General features: G+C 42.1%; 1 protein-coding gene across 1 annotated transcript in view; it reads left to right on the forward strand.

Moving 5' to 3' along the window:
* The first annotated feature begins 353 nt into the window (after positions 1-353).
* The window catches only part of CTBS (chitobiase), a 64,477-nt gene continuing 39,791 nt past the window's right edge, over positions 354-25,039 (forward strand). Inside the window, exons 1-2 of the mRNA XM_074002996.1 lie at positions 354-1,106; positions 24,284-24,413. The gene's annotated coding sequence lies outside the window, so the exon portion shown is untranslated. The remainder of the gene's footprint in view (positions 1,107-24,283; positions 24,414-25,039) is intronic.

Below are 25,039 nucleotides of genomic sequence, written 5' to 3' on the forward strand. Positions count from 1 at the left end.
AACATTGGTAACTTCTAGGGGTAGAATTATGAATGATTCTTGTTTCCTGAATGTTCTACAACATTCAGAAATGGTGTATTTGGGGTTGGGGGAGAATTGTTACTATTTTTAAATCCCATCTACTCTTGGGGCTGTCCTCATTCTACATAAACAGACTAACGGTGGCAGCTCAGAGTCTTTTTATCGTGCACGGAGAGATTCATCATCTCCCACCCACACCAAGCAGCACTTTAGGTCCCTTGGTAATAGAACTGAAGGTTTGTATCTCAGTGACTAATGATTATAATGCCCTTGGCTACTTCCTGTATTTTTACCACCTCCAGGAGCAGATTAATCAGAGAACGTTCCCTGCTGGCTTCTGGGAAATAACAAACACAATGATGACGCTATCAAGTCTCTGTGGATTAAAAAACCTTTACAAAGGGGCGTTCTTTCTTTTTGTCTTGTTTTTTGTTTTTTTGTGTTTTTTTTTCTGTTTTGGTTTTTTTGTTTTTGTTTTTTTGAGACGGAGTCTTGCTTTGTTGCCCAGGCAGCAGTGCAGGAGCATGATCTGTGATCTGGGCTGGGTGAAAACTCTGCCTCCTGGGTTCAAGCGATTCTCCTGCCTCAGCCTCTGAAGCAGCTGGGACTACAGGCGCCCACCACCACGCCCGGCTAATGTTTGTATTTTTAGTAGAGACAGGGTTTCGCCCTGTTAGACAGGCTGGTCTCAAACTCCTGACCTCAAGTAATCTGCCCGCCTCAGCCTCCCAAAGTGCCGGAATTGCAGGCATGCGCCACTGTGCCCAGCCACGTTGTTTCTTTTTGAGTCTTCAAAAGAAATTTTGAAAATTTTCTTTGATTTTTGAAGGCAGAAAACCCAAATTCGGATTTGAAGCTTGTTCTAATCAACCTAGAGTCTTTTTGTCTTTGGGAGCTATATAGACATTACAAGTCTCTTCCTTTCCTTCCCAGCAGAAAAGCCTTTGATGCTGTATTCTTAGCACATGGAACCCTAAACCAAAGCCTGCAGTGGGGTGTTTGTGAGAAGCATGTGTGCAAAGCCTGAGAGACTACCCTGTTGGGTGTGCTGCTGGGCAGGGGTGTTCTGGTTTGACCTTGTACACGTAAGTGACTTATTTTAAATACATGTATTTTTTAATCACAATTTTAAAGGTAAATTAAATGCTTAACATTTTGGTAACAGAGGGAGGAAACAAACAAGAGCCCTGTGTAAGCCTTTCATTCCCTGTGGATCAACCATTTCTAGTAAGTTCCTGTAGAGTATCTACTTCACCAGCCAGTATGATCAGCAGCAGGGAGCCATTACTCCAGGGACATTCTCAGACTTTAACATTTCACCAACAAGTAAAATTCCAAAACAACTTTAGGAATTGGCCATGGAATGCCAGCTTTTAGTTTGTCAAATGAAATTGTTAGGAACCTGCCATCTACTTGCACTACTCTTTTTACAAAGGAAGACATGTTGACCACAAGAAATGGACATGATCTCAGAATAAAGGACTGTCTCTTAAAAGAAAAATTCACCTTATAGAATATTTTGCCATATTTTCCTTAATTTTTCATTTTTCCAAAATGAAAATGTTGTTACCAACTTGCATTTTGCCCATTTGCCTGACTTTGTCACTATAGCCCAGTGATTATCATTGAATCTTTATTTGATGGGACCTAGTCTTTAATATTTTAGGGCCATGATACTGAGTATCATTGAACAGTATCAAGAACATTGAGGTGAGAAATGTTAGATATTTGACTGACTTCATACTAATTCCGGGATCTTATACGAATCCTGCAACCACACTTTTGAATTTAGATAAGTATACTACTTTAATTTAGATGAGATTGTTTTTGTTTCCGTTGAGTTGTACAGTACTTTCTAGGTATTACAATTGAAGGTCTTTTTACTTGGATTCTTGTCTGTTGAAGGCGCTCTGCTAGTGACCACCCAATGAACAGAGAATTTTGATATCATACTCTTTGGCCTAAAGTCTCTTTCGAATTATAATCATTGAATTTCAAGCAAGCAATGCTTTGAAGGTGGGTTGTACTAGCCAACAACTTAAATGAGTTGAGGCGAAGCACAGTAAGAATCAATTGAAACGAAAGGTGTACTATATACAAACCATTTTTTTAACCTTTTCTAGAACTGAAGCAGATACTAGGACAACATTCATCTTCTCATGCCTTAAAAACAATAAAAAGGCCGGGCGCGGTGGCTCACGCCTGTAATCCCAGCACTTTGGGAGGCTGAGACGGGCGGATCACAAGGTCAGGAGATCGAGACCATCCTGGCTAACACGGTGAAACCCCGTCTCTACTAAAAAATACAAAAAACTAGCCGGGCGAGGTGGCGGGCGCCTATAGTCCCAGCTACTCGGGAGGCTGAGGCAGGAGAATGGCGGGAACCCGGGAGGCGGAGCTTGCAGTGAGCTGAGATCCGGCCACTGCACTCCAGCCTGGGTGACAGAGCGAGGCTCTGTCTCAAAAAAAAAAAAAATAAATAAATAAAAATAAAAATAAAAATAAAAAGGGCATGCAGTCTGTAGGAGAGCTCTCCTGATTTGTCAATGCCTGCAACGCGTAGCTCATATCTCAACCTGCTGACATTGTCCCCGCACGCAAGCCTGGTAGAATAAATACAAGGAAGCTCCGTGGAGGATGAGACAGGCAGGAGGTTTTCTGGGGACAGGCTCTACTGTATTACAGAGTAGAAATAACAACCTCAACCTTAAATATGACTTTCTTTCCAAACTTGAAATTAGTTGGTGTTAAAGTATTTCAACCAGGGAAAGAAAAACCCTTTAGCAGTTTTATATTGTCTTGAAATGGAAATCTTTGATCCAGGTCCTGGATGTCTGGGAACAGCGTGCATTTGCAGCCTCAGATTTCTTGAACTGCGATTCTCAAAGAAGCTACCATCAGAAAGGACTTTGCAGAAGACTCACACAACATTGGTGCTTCCGTAGGCTTCATCCTTGACTTTGTTCCCTCATTCTTTTCTAGGTCAGGCCATCTCAGACTTGTGGCTGCAGCTGTCACTTAGAGCCGCACACCTCCTAAATTGGTACCTCCAGCTCCGACTTCTCTTCAGTGCTCCAGACACGTGTATTTTTCTGCTTGCCAAACATCTTCCACACAACAGGCACTTTAAACTCAACATATTCCAAATCAAACTAATCACATTCTGCTCGCTATCGGCAGCCTTCTTCACTCTCTTATTCCTTTATTTTGGTTAGTAGCAGTGTCATTTACCAAACTGCTCAAGCCAAAAGCGCTGGTGTCAGCCTAAACTCCACACTCTTCTTTCACCTCCATTGTCTAATGGTCACCAAAGTCTGTCCCCTCCTACCCTAGCATATCTCACCCTTCCATTCTCTTGCTTCCATCCCACTGTCACTGCCCTATTTCAGGCTCTCATCACTTCTCATCTGGACTGGGGCAACTGCTTTTTTTCCATTAAAAAATTTTATTTATAATTGATAATAAGTATACATGTATGTGGGGTACAGTGTAATGTTTCAATACATATATATATATATATATATAAAATGCAATGGTCAAATCAGAATAGTTGTCCATCACCTCAAACCTTTATCATTTTTTGTGATAACTTTCAAGGTCTTCTTTCCTAGCTATCTTGAAATGTGCAATGCATTGTTAATTAGCTATAGTCACTCTACTATATAGCAGAACTCCACAAATTAGTTTTCCTATCTAACTGTAACTTTGTACCCATTAACCCTGCCCTCCCACTCCCATCCCCTCCGGAACCTTTGGTCACTGTTGTTCTACCCTCTGCTTCTATGAGATCAGCTTTTATAGATTCCACATGTGAGTGAGATCATTTGTCTTTCTGTGCTTGGCTTATTTCACTTAACATGATGTCCTCCAGGTTCATCCACGCTGTTGAAAATGACAGGATTTTGTCCTTTTTTATGACTGAATAGTATTGCATCTATCTATCTATCTATCTATCTATCTATCTATCTATCTATCTATCGATATATATCTCACATTTTCTTTATCCATTCATGCACTGATACTTAGCTTGATTTCATCTCTTGGCTATTGTGCTAAGCCCTTACTATAGTGCTGCAGTGAACATGGGAGTACCGATATCTCTTTTGACTTATTGATTTCAATTCCTTTGGATATATATCCGGTAGTGGAATTGCTGAATCATATGGCAGTCCTATTTTTCACTTTTTAAGGAACTTCCATATTGTTTTCCACAGTGGCTATGTTAATTTACAGTCCCACCAATAGCATATGAGTTCTCCTTTCTTCACATCCTCAACAGTAATTGTTATTTTTTCTTTTTCTTTTTTTTTTTTTTTTTGCCATTCTAACTGGGGTGCAGTGATATCTCATTGTGGTTTTCCTTTGCATTTCCCTGATGATTACTGATGTTGAGTATTTTTTCATATATATATATATTTCTATGTCTTCTTTTGAGAAATGTTTATTCAGGTCTTATTCCCATTTTTGATTGGATTATATGGGCTTTTTTTTTTTTTTTTTTTTTTTGCTATTGAGTTGTTTGAGTTTCTTACATATTCTGGTTCTTTCTTTTCTTTTTTTTTTGAGATGGAGTCTCGCTCTTGTCACCCAGGCTGGAGTGCAGTGGTGCGATCTCAGCTCACTGCAACCTCCGTCTCCTGGGTTCAAGCAATTCTTCTACCTCAGCCTCCCGAATAGCTGGGATTACAGGTGCCTGCCACCACACCCAGCTAATTTTTGCATTTTTAGTAGAGAGGGGGTTTCACCACGTTGGCCAGGCTAGTCTCGAACTCCTGATCTCGTGATCTGCCTGCCTCAGCCTCCCAAAGTGCTGGGAATGAATTTCTTACATATTCTGAATATTAACCCATTAAACCAGTGCATAGTTTGCAGACATTTTTTTTTCCAGTTCTGTAGGTTGCCTCTTTGTTGATGGTTTCCTTTCCTGTGCAGAAGCTTTACAGTTTAATGTAATCCCATTTGTCTATTTTTGCTTTTGTTGCCTGTGCTTTAGAGGTTCTATCCAAAAAATTCTTGCCCAGATCAATGTCATGAAGCATTTCCCCTATGTTTTACTCTAGTAGTTTTATAGTTTTAGGTCTTCCATTTACATCTTCAATCCATTTTGAGTTGATTTTTGTATATGGTGAGAAATAGGGGTCTAGTTTCATTCTTCTGCATGTAGATGTCCAGCTTCCCCGGCACCATTTATTGAAGAAACAGTCATTTTGGGGTAACTGCTTTCTAACAGGTCTCTGGGGCTTGGTATTACTGCACCAGAACCCTTTCATATAGCTGTCAGAGATGGCAGTAAAACAGCTCAGTTTATATCTCTCTGCTGTTTAAACTTATCTGATGATTCTTCATTGCCAGCACGATAAAGTCCAAACACCTTAGCTTGTCATGTCAAGTCCTTCCCCATCTGGTGCCCATCATCCCAGCTACCTCCTCTGACACTCTCTACCACGCATCCTATGATTGCCCCCCAATTTTACATTTTCTTCATCTTCCTGATTAAAATAATAACAATTGTTGAGTACATGTCCTACTCTGTTTTGCCATTAGATGTGGCCAGGTGACAAAGTTCTGGACAGTGGAATGTAAACAGAAGTATCATGTGAGAGTTTCCAAGAACTTTTTCAGGAGGGAGCAGACACATGTCCTTGCCCTACCTTTTTGTTTGCTCCCTTATCCATCCTATAGCCTCGAATACAGACATGATGGCTACCATCGTGGACTATGAACATGAGGATCACACCCAAGGGAAGGAGAAGCAGCAAGCTGGAAGGTGCTATGGAGCAGAACTGCCACAGCCTGACTACCTACCTCTGGAACTTTCTGTGAGAAATGAAATGGGCCCAACAGTCCCATAAACTGTTGTTTTTGGATAAACATAGAAATGGCCCCTTCTGCTGTTAAAGCTTGAAATTTGCATTTGTTTTATCTGAGTTCCCTTCTCAGGAAAGGACCTTCAGTCCTCTCAAAAAAGTATCAGAGAACTGACACTCACCAGATGCCTCCTTGTCCCTCCCTAGTTCCTGTTTTCTTAAACATTGTTACATATCTTCCCTGCTATGTAAGCCTCTAGGTTTAGTCAGTCAGGGAGATGGATTTGAGACTGAGCTCTCATACCTTGGCTGCAGCATGTGATTAAAGCCTTCTTCCTTGGCAATACTTATTGTCTCAGTGATTGGCTTTCTGTGCGGCAAGACCTAGACTGAACCCCTGGTGTTTCCATAAAAGAAAAAGACCTCTAACTTGGTCAGGCCACTGTTATTCTGAGTATCTGTCCCTTGCTGCTGTGCCTAATCCTAATTGACAAAGAATTTGGTATCAGATCTGGGATGCTACAGGTCACTCCATGCTTACCTTTTTCTTTCTTTATGTTCGTAAGAATTCAAGAAGCTAGCCAACCCCACAATCTTTGAATTCTTCACTCTTGCCATGAAGATTTATTACCATAGCCACTTGACCTTCCAACGTTTTGATTTCCATGGATACTTTTTCTCCCAGGTGACTACAAGTGATAATTTATTTATTTTCGAGATGGAGTTTCACTCTTCTTGCCCAGGCTGGAGTGCAATGGTGAGATCTTGGCTCACTGCAACTTTTGCCTCCTGGGTTCAAGCGATTCTCCTGCCTCAGCCTCCTGAATAGCTGGGATTACAGGCACCTGCCACCACTCCTGACTAATTTTTGTATTTTTAGTAGAGACGGGGTTTCGGCATGTTGGCTAGGCTGGTCTCAAACTCCTGACCTCAGGTGATCCACCCTCCTTGGCCTCCCAAAGTGCTGGGATTACAGGCATGAATCACCATGCCTGGTCTGCAAGTGATAATTTAAATAACTGTTCTGTCACTGCGTACCACAGACTGGTAGGCCTTGCAAAGTATATCTGTTTGGCAGAATCACATCCGGAACCACAGCTTCAAGGAATTCTGGAAATGTAGCTTTATTTCTAGATCTGCAGAACAGGCAAAACACTGGGAACAGATGTTGAGTGAGTCGATCCAGAGTGTCTGGCAAACATCCCTCAATCCAGCCTCATGAGACAAGTCATTCTTTGCCAGACTTCCTAAGATGGTAAGGCTTCCTTTAAGTCATTTCTGCATTTCCTACTGCCCTGAATCTTATCTTCCTCCCTCCCTCCTTTCTCTGCTTTGTGAGCTTATGCTACTCTCTCAATATCCAAATCCAACATCATCCCTAGCAAAGCAAATCCACCCTGGTTGCTGCTGGCTCTGAGTAGCACTTTAAACAATCTTTGGTTAACATTCTTAGAGGAATCATATTTATTGATTACAGATCTCTCTTTCCTGATAAAATGTACCCTCCTTGAGAGCAGGAATATAAGCAGCTGTCATGCATCCGACCCTTTCTGCATTTCTATTTGTATTCTCAGTCTGGCAAGGTGGAGTTGCTGAGGCAATGTTTGTCGAACTCATGAATATTGATAATGGCTCCAAAGCTGCCTCCTTTCTTGGACCAAAGGGTTAAGAGTATATAGACTCTGGCCATGTGGTGGCTCATGCCTCTAATCTCACTGAAAGAGCCTTGTTGTCTGGGGTAAATACCAAGGTTCTTGGTCTCACAGTCAAAGAAATCGAGGTCACAGACACACACACACAGAGTGAGATTGGAGCAGGAGTTTAATAGGCAAAAGGAAAGAACAGCTCTCTGCCACAGAGAGGGGTCCAAGAGTGGGTTGCCAAGTTGTAGTAAAAATGTCAGGGCTGGCTGGGCACAGTGGCTCACACCTGTAATCTTAGCACTTTGGGAGGCCGAGGCAGGTGGATCACGAGGTCAAGAGATTGAGACCATCCTGGCCAACATGGTGAAACCCTGTGTCTACTAAAAATACAAAAATTAGCTGGGTACGGTGGCACGCGCCTGTAGTCCCAGCTACTCAGAAGGTGGAGGCAGGAGAACTGCTTGAACCTGGGAGGCAGAGGTTGCAGTGAGCCAAGATCGCACCACTGCGCTCCAGCCTGGTGACAGAGTAAGACTCTGTCTAAAAAAACACAAAAGTTAGGGTTTTTATAAATGGGCTAGCGAGGAGGGGTGTTTTACCTCATTGAGGCCCGAAGATTTAGTTGGGACCAGGTGTGCTATGTGCATAGAGCAGAGTTTTCTATCAGCTCTCACCTCACTCCTTGATCACACAGGCAGAGTCAGTCTGTGCTGCTTTGTGCTGCTTTGTTTTGCTTATCTGGGAGGGAGAGTTTCTGTGTCTGTTCCCAGACATCTTCCTGCAGCTGCAGGCATCGCCCCATAATCCGCTTTTAGTTTCCCTATCTTAGTGTGCCTAAAGGGGAAGGAATGTGCTTATTAAGGCCCACTGTTTTTACTGGGGTCCATTGTAGGTGTGTGAAGTTTGGTGATTACCCAGGGACTCCCCCTCTCCTCCTGTGCCCAAGTTGTTTATCTGTTTTTACAGCGTTATCTTTCAGGCTGTTCTTTGTTAGAAGTGATTTCTTTGAACGGCATGAGGTTAGAAAGGGAGCTATTTCTGAGCTGCTTTTTGTTAGACGAAAAGTTTCTGCTGGGGACTCGCTTTACCCTGTCTACCTAAATACATTCTGTCTGTCTCATATAACATATTTCCCCCTCAGGAATGGAATCCCTAGCTGCTGTTAGGGCGAATTGGGCAACAGCTTCTTCTGGCTACTTCCCGCTGGAGAGGGACGTGGTATGGGAACAGCAGCTAGGGCTCCGACCATAGGGGTCGATCTAATGGTCCTTGGTAGAAGGGTGGTTTCATTTTTGGCTCCATTTGCAGCTCCATTTTCAGCACCATCTGAAGCTTGATGGTTTCTAGGTGAGAAGAGAGACTTTACAAGGAGGTTTAGAATATGGGGTCCAAATACATGTAAGACTACCATTATTAGTGAGGCACTATAGGCCATAACCATGACAACAGAGTTTGTTTGATACCTGTGAGCCATTTAGATGAGTTGTGCTGTTTTAAGTGGGTGTCTGGGGCTTGCCTTTGTTTAGTTTCCTTGGTCTTACTCCCCCCCATCCCCCGCAAAAGGAAACCTCAGGGTTATAGGTTACCTAGCGGGATTTGTAGGATAAGTGCCCAGAACTAGAACACTGTTCCAGATTTTTATATTACCCATTCCTTTCTGTCTCCTTTGAGCCACAGCTGGAGACTGATGGTTGGTTTACAGGAATAAGCATGATTAGTTTAAAATATTGACAAGAATTTAAAAACAACAAATGAGACTAGAAGTCAATGACAGATTGTATTAGTCCATTTTCACACTGCCGATAAAGACATACCTGAGACTGGGCGATTTACAAAAGAAAGAGGTTTAATGGACTTACAGTTCCACGTGGCTAGGAAGGCCTCAAAATCATGGTGGAACGCAAAAGGCATGTCTTACATGTTGGTGGCAAGAGAGAAATGAGAGCCAAGCAAAACAGGTTTCCCTTTATCAAACCATCAGATCTCATGAGACTTATTTACTACCATGAGAATAGTATGGGAGAAACTGCCCCCATGATTCAATTACCTTCCACTGGGTCCTTCCCACAATTCTGGGAGTATAATTCAAGATGAGATTTGGGTGGGGACACAGAGCCAAACCATATCACAGATGTACAATAAGTTTGGAACATAATTTCTCTCTCTCCAGTTCTCATTTTTATTAAAAACAACTTATGATAGGACTGAGATGGTTGCAAAATAAACTTTAGTTTTATACGTGGCCTGATTATTTGCAAAAAGTGCAGCGAGAATAATTACCTCTGTGTAGGCCTTTTTGATTGGCTTTGATAGAACTCTGTTCCACAAGGAATCTTGGATAGGACCTTTTGAAGCCAAGCCCAGCCATGGGTTTGTACACTCAAATACCCGTGAATTGGATAAACTTCTTTCTTCTTGAGGCTCCAGGAGCATGGGGTTTCCAGGCCTGTTAGGAAGTGACATTCTTTACTCACCACAGGTCAGGAATCCTGTACAGAGACTGTGTAGACAAGGTATGAAGCCAGTTTTCCCAAGAGGCTTTCATTGGCTCTGCAAGTCAAAGCTATGCAGTGAAAGCCTTGGTAAAACAACCAGTTTTTCCAATTGTGTTTTGTTGCAAAAGAAAATGGATTCTTGTTGCACTGATGCAAATAACCGTATCATTGTAATTCAAGAATACTTATGACTAATTTCCAAATTTTAGAGGAACTAGGCAGAGAGAAACAAACATGCTCCAAACCTTGTTTACAGGAGTATAGTTTACTTAGTTCTTAAAGGCTTTTAAGAAAGTTTCTTTGACTCTGAAAAACAAAATAAGGATCACCAGTGTTACAAGCATAAATCAAGAATATTGCTTTAGTTTTCTATTAGTTCAGTCCATTCCATTAACTCTTGGTCTGGTTGTTATTCATAAACATTTCAGCTTTGTATGAGTCCTATACATTTTCTTTTATCAAAAACCTGCATTTAAGAGCACCTATTAAAGTTCCATAGCCGATTACAAACTATTTTTTTTAAGAAGAAGATTCAAACAAGACAACAATTGTTTGTAAATGACAAAATGTCCAGGGTGGTTATAGTCAAGAACATGATTGATAAATTTGGTTATTTCTGTGGCTTACAATAACCTAACATAATAACCTTAATTGTGATTAACAGCATGTATTATTCAGACACTAGAACCTTAGACATCCCATAGAGTTTTGGAACATATGTTAATATTATTTCCTAAAATATAACCTGAAGAGTATTAGACATCATTTTGGCAATTCGATGAACCTAAACAAGTTAACTAATCCTATTTACCTCTCTTCCGGATGTTCCAGGGGCCCTGTGCAGAACCAGAACCTAGGGGTTAGGAAAGACAACCTTGAAACTAAAGTTTGATTTTTGGGAAGCCTGTTAAATATGTTCAACATTTAAAACACTTGATATTATGAAATAGAATTTTTGATTACCATAAGTTTTTTGTTTTGCCAAAATGATGAGTCAAAAATTTGAAAAAGCAAAAACCATTCATCAGCCCTTTCTATTACATGAAAATTCTATCCAAGAGAGAATGTTAAATTTCACCCTTGCATTCGTTTGCTATTAATGTTAACCCTGATTTTAAATGAAACTTTATAGACAATCCTATTCAATGTTAATCAGTTTGACCATGAGGTGAGATTTACACAAACCTTTTATGACCCTCTACAAATTTTGCAAAAGATTAGCATTTTAAGAAAACCTTGTGCTTGTATTTTAATCCTTAATTTATAAAACTATATAATACCCCTTTGAAATTAGTTAATATGTTCATACACAGAGTTTCCTTTGCAAGATTAATTTTCACAATCTTTTTACAATTTGCTTAAACCTTCTGCTTTATTTTATTTAAGATAATCCTTTATTTCTAGGCAAAATGTATATTTCCATGCCTTCCTATCTTTAATTAAAAACAGCTTTTACTATTTTTTCACACACTTTGCATGCAAATCCATGTTCAGTAGTCTCAATTACATGTCATAATGGTAACTCTTAGCAATTTTTAACTTTGATGTAAAACCTGGTAGGTTGTTTTAATTATGTGCTAGATGCAGATAAAGTTTGACTGCTTTCAGCATAGTTAGGGGCATGGTTACTTCCATATGTTCCCAGGCCTTACCAGTTGTGAAGCAGGCAAGTTGGCAATTTTTAAAGGCTAAAAAGGCAGTTACAACCTTAAAACATTTATCAAACCTAGTATCTGACCTGCATAATTTAGATCACAGTTTTACACCCTGAAGACATTTGTATTTTACCAACAGTTTCTAAGACTGTTTTTATTTTTGATGATTAAAATTGTGTGAACTGAAAGGTACCACAGCTTTTACTTTTTCTTTAAAAATATTTTATTTAAGTGATTATTTTTCTTAGGCCAATTAATTATAGCTCTTTTCAAATAGACATTACACACATAACACATATATAACCACACAAACAGAAAAAGATCCAGTGGTTATAAAATTTTTCATTTGCTAATTTCCCAATGGATTATTGGCCTCCTGGTGAGACCCTTTAAGAACAGAGCTAGGAGTACAGTTTCCAGGGCCTAATAAACAAGCAAAGCTGGAAGACAAAGATAGATTTTGAGAACTACTTATTCACCTTGAATTCTAGGGGTTCCATGAGGAAAACAGATTTTTCCCAAAATGGGATTTGTGGCACCTTTTCTGTTTTCCCAAGGAGTACCAGGCCACCAGAAGTCATTCCAGGGTCTTTCATGCATGCACCAAGAGTGGTAAGACACAGTGAAAAAAAGAATTCAGTTGACTGAGAAAAAATTCCCTTTTCCAGGAAAACAAGATCTATAAAGAGAAAAACATAAAGACCTTTTAAATATACCCATAGGTTTGATATCTACTTTCGATTAAGCTGAGCGCTCTTTAGGAAAATCCTTTATCATAAATAAAACTTTATAGAGAAGATAAACAGTGATTCTTACCATTTTCCCCCCAGTTTGCACCACTACTTTTTCACAATCATGTTTAGGTTCTCCAGTTTTCTCTGGGAGAAAGTGGCTGGGCTCAGGCAGGGGCAGGTTTTCAACTGGACTGCAGGATCCCTTTAGCAGCAAAGCTTGATATTTGAGGAGGCAATTGTCTGTTAGCCAGAGACTTTCCTTAGAGTACAGTAGTCCTGTTATATTGTGTGGAGTTAAACAGTTTAGTTATCCCCATTGTTAACCCATTGGCTGTAGAGCTGGACCTCCAGTCTTAGTCAAAACTCCCAGGGCTATTTTCTTCCTTTCTGATATATGTAAAGACTAAATACTTTCCCTACAGGAAGACTGAGAACTGGTGCTTTAAGCAAGCTTGATTTAGCTGGTCTAAGGTGTTTGTGTTTTAGGATCCCAAGTTAGGGAGCTGCTTGAGTTTATGAGTTGGTATAAAGGATGAGCTAGTTCGCCATACCCAGGTGCCCACATTTTGCAAAATTCAGTAATGCCCAAGAATTTTCTTAACTGTTAAAGGAAACGGGGTTAATCTTTTCCTCACCTGGTACTCTGGTTCCTTCAGTGCCGTGTCTGTCCCACAGACCCTGGCCAATGGATGAAATGAGTACTCAGACACAGGTATGCAATTTAAGAGCAGCTAGGTGACTGCCTGGCTCTAGTGGCCAGACAGCAGCCCTGAGAAGCTGAAGCTGCTTGCTTTTATTCAGTGCAGGCACAATGCCGAAAACTTGGAGCCAACACAACCTGCAGGTAATTAACATTTATTGTTCCCCTTCCAGAGAATGTCACATGTGGGGATGATCCAAGGTCAGTTCCTGGTCAACCTAAGTAAACAAAGCTGTTTAAGATAAATTCCCCCACACTCCCTTGTACCTACTCCTTGCCCTCTGCCTCTGGGTTATAGAACAGCTGGCTTCAGCCATTCTCCTCTGGTTCTCTGCAGAAACTTCTGACCTTTCAGAAGGTTTGTGTCCTTTCCCTATAGTTTTTGTCACCACTCTGGCTGATCCCCCACACTTCTGATAAGATTAGGCCTAGGTACTTTACTGAAGTTTGACAGAGCTGAGCTTTAGATTTTTAGATTCTATATTCCCTTTTAGCTAAGAAATTGAGGAGAGTCTTAGTGCCTTCCTGAGACTTCCTTGATTGGGGCACAGAGGAGAGTGTCATTTACATACTGCAAAGTTTCAACTTGAGAGTGAGAAAAACTAGAAAGATTTTTAGACATGGCCTGTTTCAGCAACTTCCTTTTGATATCAAGGCTGCCTGAGTAATGAACCTGTTTTTTATTGAATTGGAAGACACGGAGGTGTGTTTTATTATAGCTTCTGTCAGCCTTTCCAAAAAGGTAGGGAGATTTTTATCTGGTTTCTGATTCAACAAGGACAGTTTAGAGTAATTAAGAGATTTGGTCCTAGTCCTTCTTAGGCCCTCTGATATGCACATTAAAAGTGTTTCCCTTTCCATTCATCTGTGGGGTCACAGGGATTCCAGTCAGGATTGTCAAGAGGTATAGTCTCTCTCCCTATTGAGAATGGTTTTTCTGTTATTTCCTTACCTTCCTTATCTCCCCTTTTCCTTTTTGGTCTACTATAGGGAACATGTTGTTCATCTCCAGACTTTTTTCCTGCTTGCAGAGCTGTCTGCTTTTCAGCTGCAGTGAGGGTTTGGCTGAGAAACAGCATAACATCCCTCCATGTGAGGTCAAACACTTGAGTTAAATTTTGGAAGACCTCTATATATCTATTAGGGTTGTCAAGAAATCAGCCCATTTATTTGCCTAAGGTCCTGCAACGAGAAGGGAACAAGTACCTTAATGGTGCCCCTTCCATCTGGCATTTCTTGCAGGGGTAGGAGTGAAGCTGGGGCAGTGGGGAGCTTTGGAGATGGTGGAGCTAGAGGAGCTGATGGTGCAGTTGGAAGGGGCCCTGGATAAAGGGAACTGGAAGGACTGGGGCACTTATAAGCTGCCTCCAATAGCTCCTCCAAAACTTGCTCTTCTGACTTAGGGGAACTACTCTCCACAGACCTGTCTGATATGATTGCTAAGAGGGCTGACTCGGTTGTGCAATGCTTGCAAAGGTCTGGGTTGTCTTGCAAGGCAAAGGAAGCCTGCACATAGAGAACCTTGGACCATTTGCCCTTCCATCTACAGAAGAGATCTAATTGCTGGATAAAATTAAAGTGAAGGTTCCCTTCAGCTGGCCAGGTGTGTTCATTCCTGAGAGGGTAAAAAGGCCACACCCTTGTGCAAAAGAAAATGAGTTGCTTTTTCTTCAGAGTTTGGGCGTCAAAGGAGTTCAAAATGTACTCCAGCAGAGTGCAAGTCAAAATGGCTTGCTACCCATCCTAGAAAAGAGACAAGAGGAGAGGCATCCCTCAGTCTCCTGGTTCTTTTTGGTGTGACCCAGGGTGGAGGGGACGACAGTGGAAGTGTCTCCCTGACTGTTCTCTCTCTTTGGTCCCTGGGTCCCAGCACAGTGTGTGCCTCCTCATGGTTGCCGGCGTGACCCTCAAACCATGGTCCCAGAGTAGCTAAGTAATGGGGATAGTCACACTTACCCATGTGACCTTAGTCCTCTGCCTGATAATTGCCCTTTGACCTCTCAGACTTGTGTGATCTGTGTGGCTCCTTGATGGATGGGTATCGGGAGAGATTATGTAACAGTTGCATTTAAGCAAGGCCCCTTAATGGGAATGTACTGTACTGAGCTTTATACTCTGCTGTTATGGAACGGACTAGAGAATTTATTTTTAGGTGGTGGTTCCAGTTAGGTTCCAAACAGAAAATCCCCTTTCTATTTAGATGAAATACTAGTTGCAAGCAGAATAAGTGTCTCAAGAGAATATGAGGGTCAAATGGCAGCCGTCGTGCTAATGGAGAGAGTATTGAGACTAAAATTTGGTTTTGGAGGACATTTTTCTCCTCACTGCTGAAAGCAGAGTTCTCCCGCTGTCAGAGGGACATAAGGTTTGATCTCTATTAGAGGGATGTAAAAGGGAGAAAAAGTGGAAAGCTAGAGGCTTTTGGCAAAGGGCAGACTAGGTTGCCAATGGAGAGGATTCCTGTTCCACTAGGTGGCGCTGCAAGCTTTGACATACCCGGCAGTAACTTGGCCTTCATAGGGACGGAGAGGGAAAGTCTGACATGTGGCAGGTTATCCCTATGGCATGCCTCCTAGCAGGAGAAAGTTAATTCGCCTCATAGAGGGACTATCCAGTCCACCTGGGTAGTGCTGGCTCCTCACATGGGAGAACAAACAGCCTAGGTGGAGAGAGGGATGTTCACTGGTGGGGAGATAACCTTCTACCCAACCCCAGGAAGTGCTATCATTAGGAGTTAGCCTTTCAGATCTGGATCATGAAATCCCCCTGTCAGTAGAAAGTCACAAAAACAGCAATCCCTTGACCTGCATTTCTGGTTGCTAAGGTGGTTGCTAAGCCTGCCTAACTGAATTATTTCTCTGGGCTGTAAAATTCCCGCAGCATTGCATACAGAGAGGGGATGGGAGACATGGTGACCTCGAAAGGAAAGGAGGAAAATGAGATTTGCAATAGGAAAGCTTGGCAATCTTGTGGCCGACACTCAGTCGGGCAGTCGGAGGCTGGTGTCAGTCCAGGAGCCTTTGGGCAACACCAGGGTGTAGCCCTGGCCAGAAATCCTCAGTTGCCCCAGGACCTATTCCAGCCCCATGTGATGGCAAAATTCTCCGTGAAAGGAAACTGGTTTGGACAGAGCCAACATTCCCAGCACCCTGAGGGCACTGGGGGATTGACTAAGTCCTCCCCAGCAAGCTTTACATCTGAGTCTTTAACACTGGCAGCTAGCCCTTGTGACTCATTAGTTAGCCAACAGATGCCTCATTTTTTTATAGTTCTTTGAGAGAATAACAACTGGGGATGAGAAGCCTTGGAAATGAAAGTAGAGAGTCCACTCCTTTACTCACCGTTCCAATAAATTCACCTTCAAATCCTGGACGGGCCCCCAAAATGAAGCAGCCTGATTGTCTGGGGTAAATACCAAGGTTCTTGGTCTCATGGCCAAGGAAATTGAAGTCGCGGACACACACACACAGAGTGGGATTGGAGCAGGAGTTTAATAGGCAAAAGGAAAGAACAGCTCTTTCACAGAGAGGAATCCTGAGCGGGTTGCCAAGTTGCAGTAAAAATGTCAGAGTTTTTATAATTGGGCTAGTGAGGAGGGGGTGTCTTATCTTACTGAGGCCCAAAGATTTGGTTGGGACCAGGTGTGCTATGTGCACAGAGCAGTTTTCTATCAGCTCTCACCTCACTCCTCGATCATGTAGGCAGACTCTCAGTCTGTGCTGCTTTGTGCTGCTTTGTTTTGCTTATCTGGGAGGGAGAATTTCTGTGTCTGTTCCCAGACATCTTCCTGCAGCTGCAGGCATCGCCCCATAATCCGCTTTTAGTTTCCCTATCTTAGTGTGCCTAAAAGGAAAGGAATGTGCTTATTAAGGCCCACTGTTTTTACTGGGGTCCATTTTATAAGTGTGAAGTTTGGTGATTACCTAGGAGACTCCCCACCTCCTTCTGTGCCTGAGTTGTTTATCTGTGTTTATACAGCCTGATCTTTCAAGCTGTTCTTTGTTAGAAGACAAGTGATTTCTTTGAATTGCATGAGGTTAGAAAGGGAGCTATTTCTGAGCTGCTTTTTGTTAGAAGGAAAGTTTTCTGCTGGGACTCACTTTACCCTAACTGTCTACCTAAATAATTTCTTTCTATCTCATATAACACCGCCACTTTGGGAGACAGAGGCAGGAGGATCGCTTGAGGCCAGGAGTTTGAGATCAGCCTGAGAAACAAAGTGAGACCCCATCTCTGCAAATAATTTGAAGATTAGCCAGGCGTGGTGGCACCTGTGGTCCTACCTGCTTGGGAAACTGAGGCAAGAGCATCACTTGAGCTCAGGAGGTCAAGGCTGCAGTGAACCATGATCATGCCAGTGCGCTCTAGCCTGGGCTACAGAGTGAGACCCTGCCTCAAAAAACAAAACAACAACAACAACAAAAAAACATAGACCCTGGAGGAAAAAACTATGTGTGTGAATCTTGGCTGTACTATGTACACCCAGGGGCAACTTGGGTGCATTCTGTAACTTCTCGATGCCTTAATTTCCATCTCTTGTTAATTGAGGATAATCAAACCTACAGAATTGTTGGGAAGATTAAATGACACAGTCCCTGCGAAGCATTAGCACAGAACCCAGCACACAGAACTCAATCAGTGACAGCTTTTCTAATTGTGGTAGTTGTTGATCATTTGCACACTCTTCACTTTCCCTTTTCTTCCTTCCCCTCTCTGCACTTTGCTTTTTAGTAACATGTCAACTCAATGAACATTTTCTGAGTCCCAGCACTGTGCCAGGACAAATATGGTCACTACCTTGGGGAGCTTGCTCTCTTTTGAGGAGGCAGACACATAAACCATGAGGACAACAAAGCATGGCACATGAATGATAGACATTTTCACTGGTTTCCATGGATGCAAGGGTGACAGTGGCAGTCACCATAATCAGGAAAGAAAGAGCTGAACAGGAAATGAAGTATAGAGGGAATAATCCTTGATTTAACTTTTAAAAAAAGGAGTGGAAGGGAGAAAAGACTTTTAGTCAGAGAGAACAGCATGCGCAAAGGCAGGGAGATGTCATACAGTGGGGTGGAGGGAAGAGTCAGTGGTTCAGCAGAACCTGCCCAGTGGTTCTCAAACTTGAGCCTGCACCTGAAGGCCCTGGAAGCCTTGTTAAGAAGCAGATTGCTGGATCCCTCCTCCAGAGTGTCTGATTCATTAAATCTAAGGTAGGGCCTGAAACTTTGCATTTTAAACAAGTTCTCAGGTGATACTCATGTTGCTGGTCCAGGGACCACACTCTGAAACCACTGGAAGGCCAGAGCATAGTGAGTGGAATTGGTTAGAGGAAAGTGGTGAGAAACAGAACTGGGCTTCACATGCTAGCTCACAGGTTTAGACTTTATAATTTAAAAACAATGGGCTGGGGACTGTGGCTCACGCCTATAATCCCAGCACTTTGGGAGGCCAAGGCGGGTGGATCATGAGGTCAGCAGATCGAGACCATCCTGGCCAACATGGTGAAACCCCGTCTCTACTAAAAATACAAAAATTAGCTGGATGTGGTGACATGCGCCTCTAGTCCCAGTTACTTGGGAGGCTGAGGCAGGAGAATTGCTTGAACCCGGGAGGTGGAGGCTGCAGTGAGCTGAGATTGTGCCACTGCACTCCAGCCTGGCGACAGAGTGAGATTCCGTCTTAAATAAACAAACAAAAAAAACAGCAATGAAGTATTTAAGGAGAAAAGCATATGATCAGATCTATGTGGCATAAATTGACTTTTTTTTGAGATAGGGTCTTGCTCTGTCACCCAGGCTGAAGTGCAGTGGCATGATCATGGCTCACTGCTGCCTTAACTGCCCCAGACTCAGGTGATCCTCCCACCTCAGCCTCCTGAGTGGCTGGGACTACATGCCAGCACACCTGGCTAATTTTTGGTAGTTTTTGTAGAGATGGGGTTTCCTCATATTGCCAAGGCTGGTCTTGAACTCCAGGCCTCAAGCAGTCTACTTGTCTCTGCCCACCAAAGTGTTAGGATTATAGGTGTGAGCTGCCATACCTGGTCCAAACTGAATTCTAAGGGCACAGAGCTTCAGAAGGGAAGACACTTGAGTTGAGTCCAAGTGAGTTTTGGGTGGTCTGTTGGGCACAGAGTGCAGGCTTGTGCTGAGTTCCCAGCCTCTAAGACCAAGCCTTTCCCCCTAAGCTGCTCCTTTTTCCTGATCACAGGATTAAAGCTTCCACCCATGCCCTGCATCTCATGACTTCATTTTCTCGGGTCTCACCCTCTTCCAGACATCTTCAGCCTTCAGCGTTTCCCCACAACGCCTCTGCCTCCCACCCCCCAACCCTGCCCCAGCCCCATGCTCTTTCTGTTAGGCATAGTTTTTTTTTTTTTTAGACAGAGTCTCACTCTGTCACCCTGGCTGGAGTGCAGTGGCGCTGTCTCCGTTCACTGCAAGCTCCGCCTCCCAGGTTTACGTCATTCTCCTGCCTCAGCCTCCTGAGTAGCTGGGATTACAGGCGCCCACCATCACACCTGGCTAATTTTTTGTATTTTTTTAGTAGAGACGGGGTTTCACCGTGTTAGCCAGGATGGTCTCGATCTCCTGACCTCGTGATCTGCCCGTCTCAGCCTCCCAAGGGCATAGTTTTAAGTCAAACCTTCAACACACACAGAGTTCCACGAGTCACACTACCCAGCTACTCCATTTGTGTGCTATTATTGGTATTTTTTTAACCAAAATCGTCTCAATGAGTGGTCAATTGCCTGCCCCATTTCCTTACCCTTGGTTCCTACCCCTTCAGTCTCATTCTGTCACCAACCCTATAATGAAATAGCAACTTGTTTTTCTTTTTTACCTTAATTTCACCACCCCTACTACCACCAAAATGTCTTAAGAAAACTCCATATGAAGGGCTCCAGTAAAAATAGTTAATAAATGTTGAAAATACCAGAACAGAATTGAATGTTTAGGCCTCCAAGCTTTTATTAACCTTCTATTTCAAAACAGCTTACAGAAGACTCACATGTGACGAGAATATATTATTGTTCCTAACTTAACTAACATAGTCTAATTTGTCTAAAATGAGGCTTAAGTAAAGTATAATTCCTAGAGCTGTATGTTTTAACTTTCCTGGTCTGTTTGTCTGCTCCTTAGAAACAGGATTTATCTACCTTCGTATCAAGTACTATAATGGAGCATACTATAATGAATTGTCCATTGCTTGTGTCTACATTTAAAATTTTTTGAGAGACCTGAGATAAAAATAGGGCTTGTCAAGCCCTGGGAGCATAAACAAATCTTATTCTTAAAGAATTCCTCACTCAACCAATCATTCTAAATAAATATAGAACATTCATTGACTATAGTTCAAGCTCTTGGATATATAACAGGAATTGGCCTAATTCTCGAATAGGCCGTTTTCTGAGTATTAGTAATAACCAGAGGGCCCACACTTCTGTTTTGTACTTTCACCTTTCTTCTGGACCATTTCTTTCTTTCTTGTTTTCTTTTTCTTTTTCTTTCTTTCTTTTCTTTTTTTTTTTTTGAGACAGGGTCTTACTCTGTTACTCAGTGGCACAATCATGGCTCACTGCAGCCTTGACCTCCCGGGCTCAAGTGAATTTCTCACCTCAGACTCTTGAGCAGCTGAGACTACAGGTGTGTGCTACCATGCCTGGCTAATTTTTCTTTTTGGGGGTGTGTGTTTGTAGAGATGAGGTTTTGCCGTGTTGCCCAGGCTGGTCTTGAACTCCTGGCCTCAAGTGATCCACCTTGGTCTCCCAAAGCGCTGGTATAACGGGTACACCCGGCCTCGACCATTTCTAATGCTGCTATAAGTCTTTAGTCATATACAGTTTTTTTCACAAGTGCCTTTCAACAGTAAAGAAGCAGCTGTAATATCTCCAAAATAAATTTCTGACTCAGGCAGGGTGCTTTTTATAACATCTATGAGTCAGAAGAACTAAATTACAGAAACCAGACAGGGGCCCATTTCTTATCAATAATTTTGCTTGTTTAAATGTTTTTCCTCCACTTTCTCCCTGCTGTGACTGCAAAATCCATAGCTTTCTCAATTGTTTAAATTCTTCCCTAGAAGCAAAACTAATGATTTTCCATGTCTAATCAGTGAGAATAGCACAAATTCTTCTTCCATCATGATCAGAATCTTCTAGGGTTATGGACTTCTATTTAAAATGAGTAAATCCTCTTTTAAACACAGATCTGAGTCACAGATCAGAAAGCCTATGGTCTTAAATGCTCATGCTCTCCTCCTGCATTTTTCAGAGTTAACACAGGGGGAAACTCACCCCCAAGTATGCAGGGAGAGCTAAGCCTGTATAGCATTCCTAAAGGGAGCCCAGAGAGGTCTGGTAAGGTGGAACTTGGGGGAGGGCAGGGAAAGGAGAGGAAGAGGCTGTCTCTCTGCTCACACTCCTCCACACAACTCCATCAATCATCCCAAATCAAAAGAGAAAATTAGCCACATTATTTTACACTTGAGTCAATTCCGTAAAATCCAAGTGTTTATTTTACCAGTTTAGTTGCTCTCTCAAATGCAAAATACTTTGGAAGTCATTTAAAAACTGCCAGAATAGTTCTTCCTGCACACTGGTTTCTGCCAACTCAATTTGAAATTGGCTCTCTCAGTTCTCTTTTTCTCATGTGCAAGGAACTAGCCAGATCTCTACCTGCAGATGGTAGAATGCTACCCCACGCAACACCAGATTTGCTTTTAAACCAGGTCAGGAGGCTGAGATCAAAACAATGAGGACCATTGGAGCCACTGGGGAGTCTCCAAAAGGGTAATTACGCTTCTGCCCAGGTCTGGTGGATTTCCCAAAGGCTTGTATTTTTTTCAGAAATGGAGTGGAGGGGAATTGGGGAGAAATTACAGTAAGTTAAGGCCTTAAATGGTCTGGAAAATCTTCAGGTTGGTGTGACATCATGGAAACCTCATCCAGCTCTTTGAAAGTGATCCCAAGGTTTAGCACATTACAGGACTTAACACAAGGCAGATACTTGCTACATATTTATAGGATAAAAGAATAAATGGACTGCTAGAGTAAACTAAAAATATACAATTCTTAAACACTAGGATGTTTTCTCATGTTTTCTTTCAAACGCTTTTGTTTGAAAAATGTCAGCATTTCCCAAAATCTTGCTTCTAGATTTGATCTCCTCAAATTGATGAATATAAATGTTTCTGGCCCCCAAACCGCTATGGTGGCGCCCACCTCTCTGACTCTGTGAAATTTAAACGTACCACGGAAGGTTGGAAACTTTATGCTTCTGAAAAGATGTTGAAAACCATCATCAACATATTCTGTAGTATCCTCCACATGCTGCATGTGACCATCAAGAAAACATAACTAGTCTGTGAACTGTAGGAGGTGCTCCAGGTTTGCTGACACTCCCCTCAGCTACAGGGTAGGATGGTCAGATGACAGAGGGATTGTTCTCTCTCCTTGTTTGCAGTTGGCAGTTTTGGAGTTTGCCCACCAGATATGCCATCCAAGAAGACCAAAAGTACAGCAGGATGATTGTGAACAAGACCAGGGACCTCAGCTCTTGAAAAAAAAAAAGGTTGAAACTATGTACATTCTAGGCTATCCTCGGGTGGGTTCCCAGTCTAGGGCTCCCAGCTTCTTCCCTGGATCAACACCCAGTGGGCATGGCACTCAATGCCTACTCTTTAATCAGTGGTGTACTGATTTGATCAGTAGTTTTCAAACTATGTCCTACATTGTCTGAGATGTTCTACTTAGGAGCCCTGGTGACGGATGATGTGTGAGACAAATTCAAGTATCTCCTCTTCTAAATTGAGAAGTCCTAGTCTTTGTCTTAAAATTGATTTTGTATGTTAGGCTTTCACTTTTTTATTAGATGGTAAATGCTCCATTCTTCAAACAACAATGATAGCTCAGGAGGCCAAGAATATGTGTTTTGATTTGTTCCTGAAAATCACGGCATCTAACATGAGGTGCTGCTTCCATAGGCACTTAACACATACTTATGAGACTGCTTTCTCTCAACTTAATTTCCACATGGAAACATTTGGAACTGAGTTTCCATTCCTGTGACTTTCATTTGGGAAAACAGAAAAGAACTCAGCCCAGATTTTCCATTAAGCATGTTTAACACAATAATAGTGAGATGAAACTGAGCGTGAGAGGTTTCTAAACCTGTGATTTTGAGCTCTTTTGTGTAGGAGAAACAAAGTTCGGTTTTGCCTGGCATCATGTGGGAACTGTGATTGCCTGTTTGATATTGTGTGGATATGATATTGTGTGGATAAGCTAAGCTTGCAGAAACTATTGAGATGATTCCCTGGCATGGGACATAAAGGAGTCGTTAATTTCATTCCTAAGTGATAGGAAAGCAATAGCCATGCCTCTGGTTGGTTTGTACTTACACAGAGAGAAGTCTACAAAAGAGAGAGCTTCACTTATATACGAATGAACTCTGAAGAGCCACTGAAGTGCCCTGATCACTGAAATTGTAACCTAGCAAGTGACCCAGCGTTCAATGAGCTGAATGAGGTTGCCATTTCCCAATTAAAGTAGGACCCAGGATGGTAGAACATCAAGGATCAGGAGGTTTTCATTCTCAGCTCTACTGCTATTAGCTGTGTGAGTATGAACAACTCATTTTGCCTCTTTAGGCCTCAGTTGTATTGTTTGTAAAATGGGAGTCATAATAACTCCATCAAAAGGTTATTGCAAGAAATAAATATCCCAAAAAGTCTACCTGACGTCACAAATGATCAATTTAAGGTCATCAGTCATTTCATTGGAAAAACGTGGTCAAATCGGTTGATTTGTGTCTGTGGCCCAAAGAAACTGTTGCTGAAGTATTCGTTGTTCCTCATCATTATGACTGGAAAGTGTCCTCTCCAAGATTCATGTTGAAACTTAATTTCCAATGCAATCCTATTAAGAGGTGGGGCCTTTAGGAGGTGATCCAGTCGTGAGGACTCCTCCCTCATGGATGGGATTAAAGCTCTTAAAGAAAAGCCTTCACACATGGTTTGAACCCTCTTTGCCCTTCAGTCTTCTGCCATGTGAGGATGTGGCACAAAGGTGCCATTTGGGAGCAGAAACTGGACCCTCACCAGACACCAGACCTGCCAGAGTTCAAGAGCATTAGAGGCCATGGCAAGGACTTTGTATTTAATTTGGAATGTGATGGAAAGTGGTAAGATTTTTTTTTCTTTTTTTTTGTTTTTGTTATTTGTTTCAGTTTTTTGAGATGAGGTCTCTCTACGTTGCCTAGGCTGGACTGGAACTCCAAGGTTCAAATGATTCTCCTGCCTCAGACTCCTCAGTAGCTGAGACTACAGGGGTGCACAACCACACCCACCTGGAAAGTGGTAAGATTTGATTTATGCTTTTGAAAGATACTTCTGGCTGCTTTGAGGGAATAAGAGGTTCAAATAGGGGGCTATTACAGCCAGCCCAAAGAGAGGTGATAGTTATTTGGAGTAAAGTAGTACAGGAAGGAGGACCTTGCATGGTTTTTCATCATAAAGTTCAATGCTGTAATCAGGGGCTGTTAATATGAAACCATTTTTCTCATGCTCAACCAGAACATGGGGCTCTATAATGAAAAAGAAAAATTCAAGTAGAAAAATTGGATTCTAATATTCCCTATCATGTCTCTAATTAAATATAATTTTATATGGAAAATTATGTTTCACATAACACAAGTTCGTGGCCGTGGAGGCTGCTATTGTGGCTGCTGCTGCTGTGTCAGAGCTCGAGGTGTCACTGACCTGCTGCTGCTTTTGCTGCTGTCTTTGCTTTTGAAACCTTTCATTTTTTGAATCCTAAAAAACCAAAATAATTTTCAAGAATATAATAGGACACAAAATCTTTTCACAGAATTTATAGAAGTGCCACTAACAGTCTGGAAATGTTTCTCTGACAGTTTGTGTGTATGAGTGTGGGTGTTTTATTTTTAAAGCTTTGAGAGTATAATCTCTTATTTTGAAGGAAG

This window comes from Macaca fascicularis, chromosome 1, assembly GCF_037993035.2.
Source record: "Macaca fascicularis isolate 582-1 chromosome 1, T2T-MFA8v1.1".
NCBI lineage: Eukaryota > Metazoa > Chordata > Mammalia > Primates > Cercopithecidae > Macaca > Macaca fascicularis.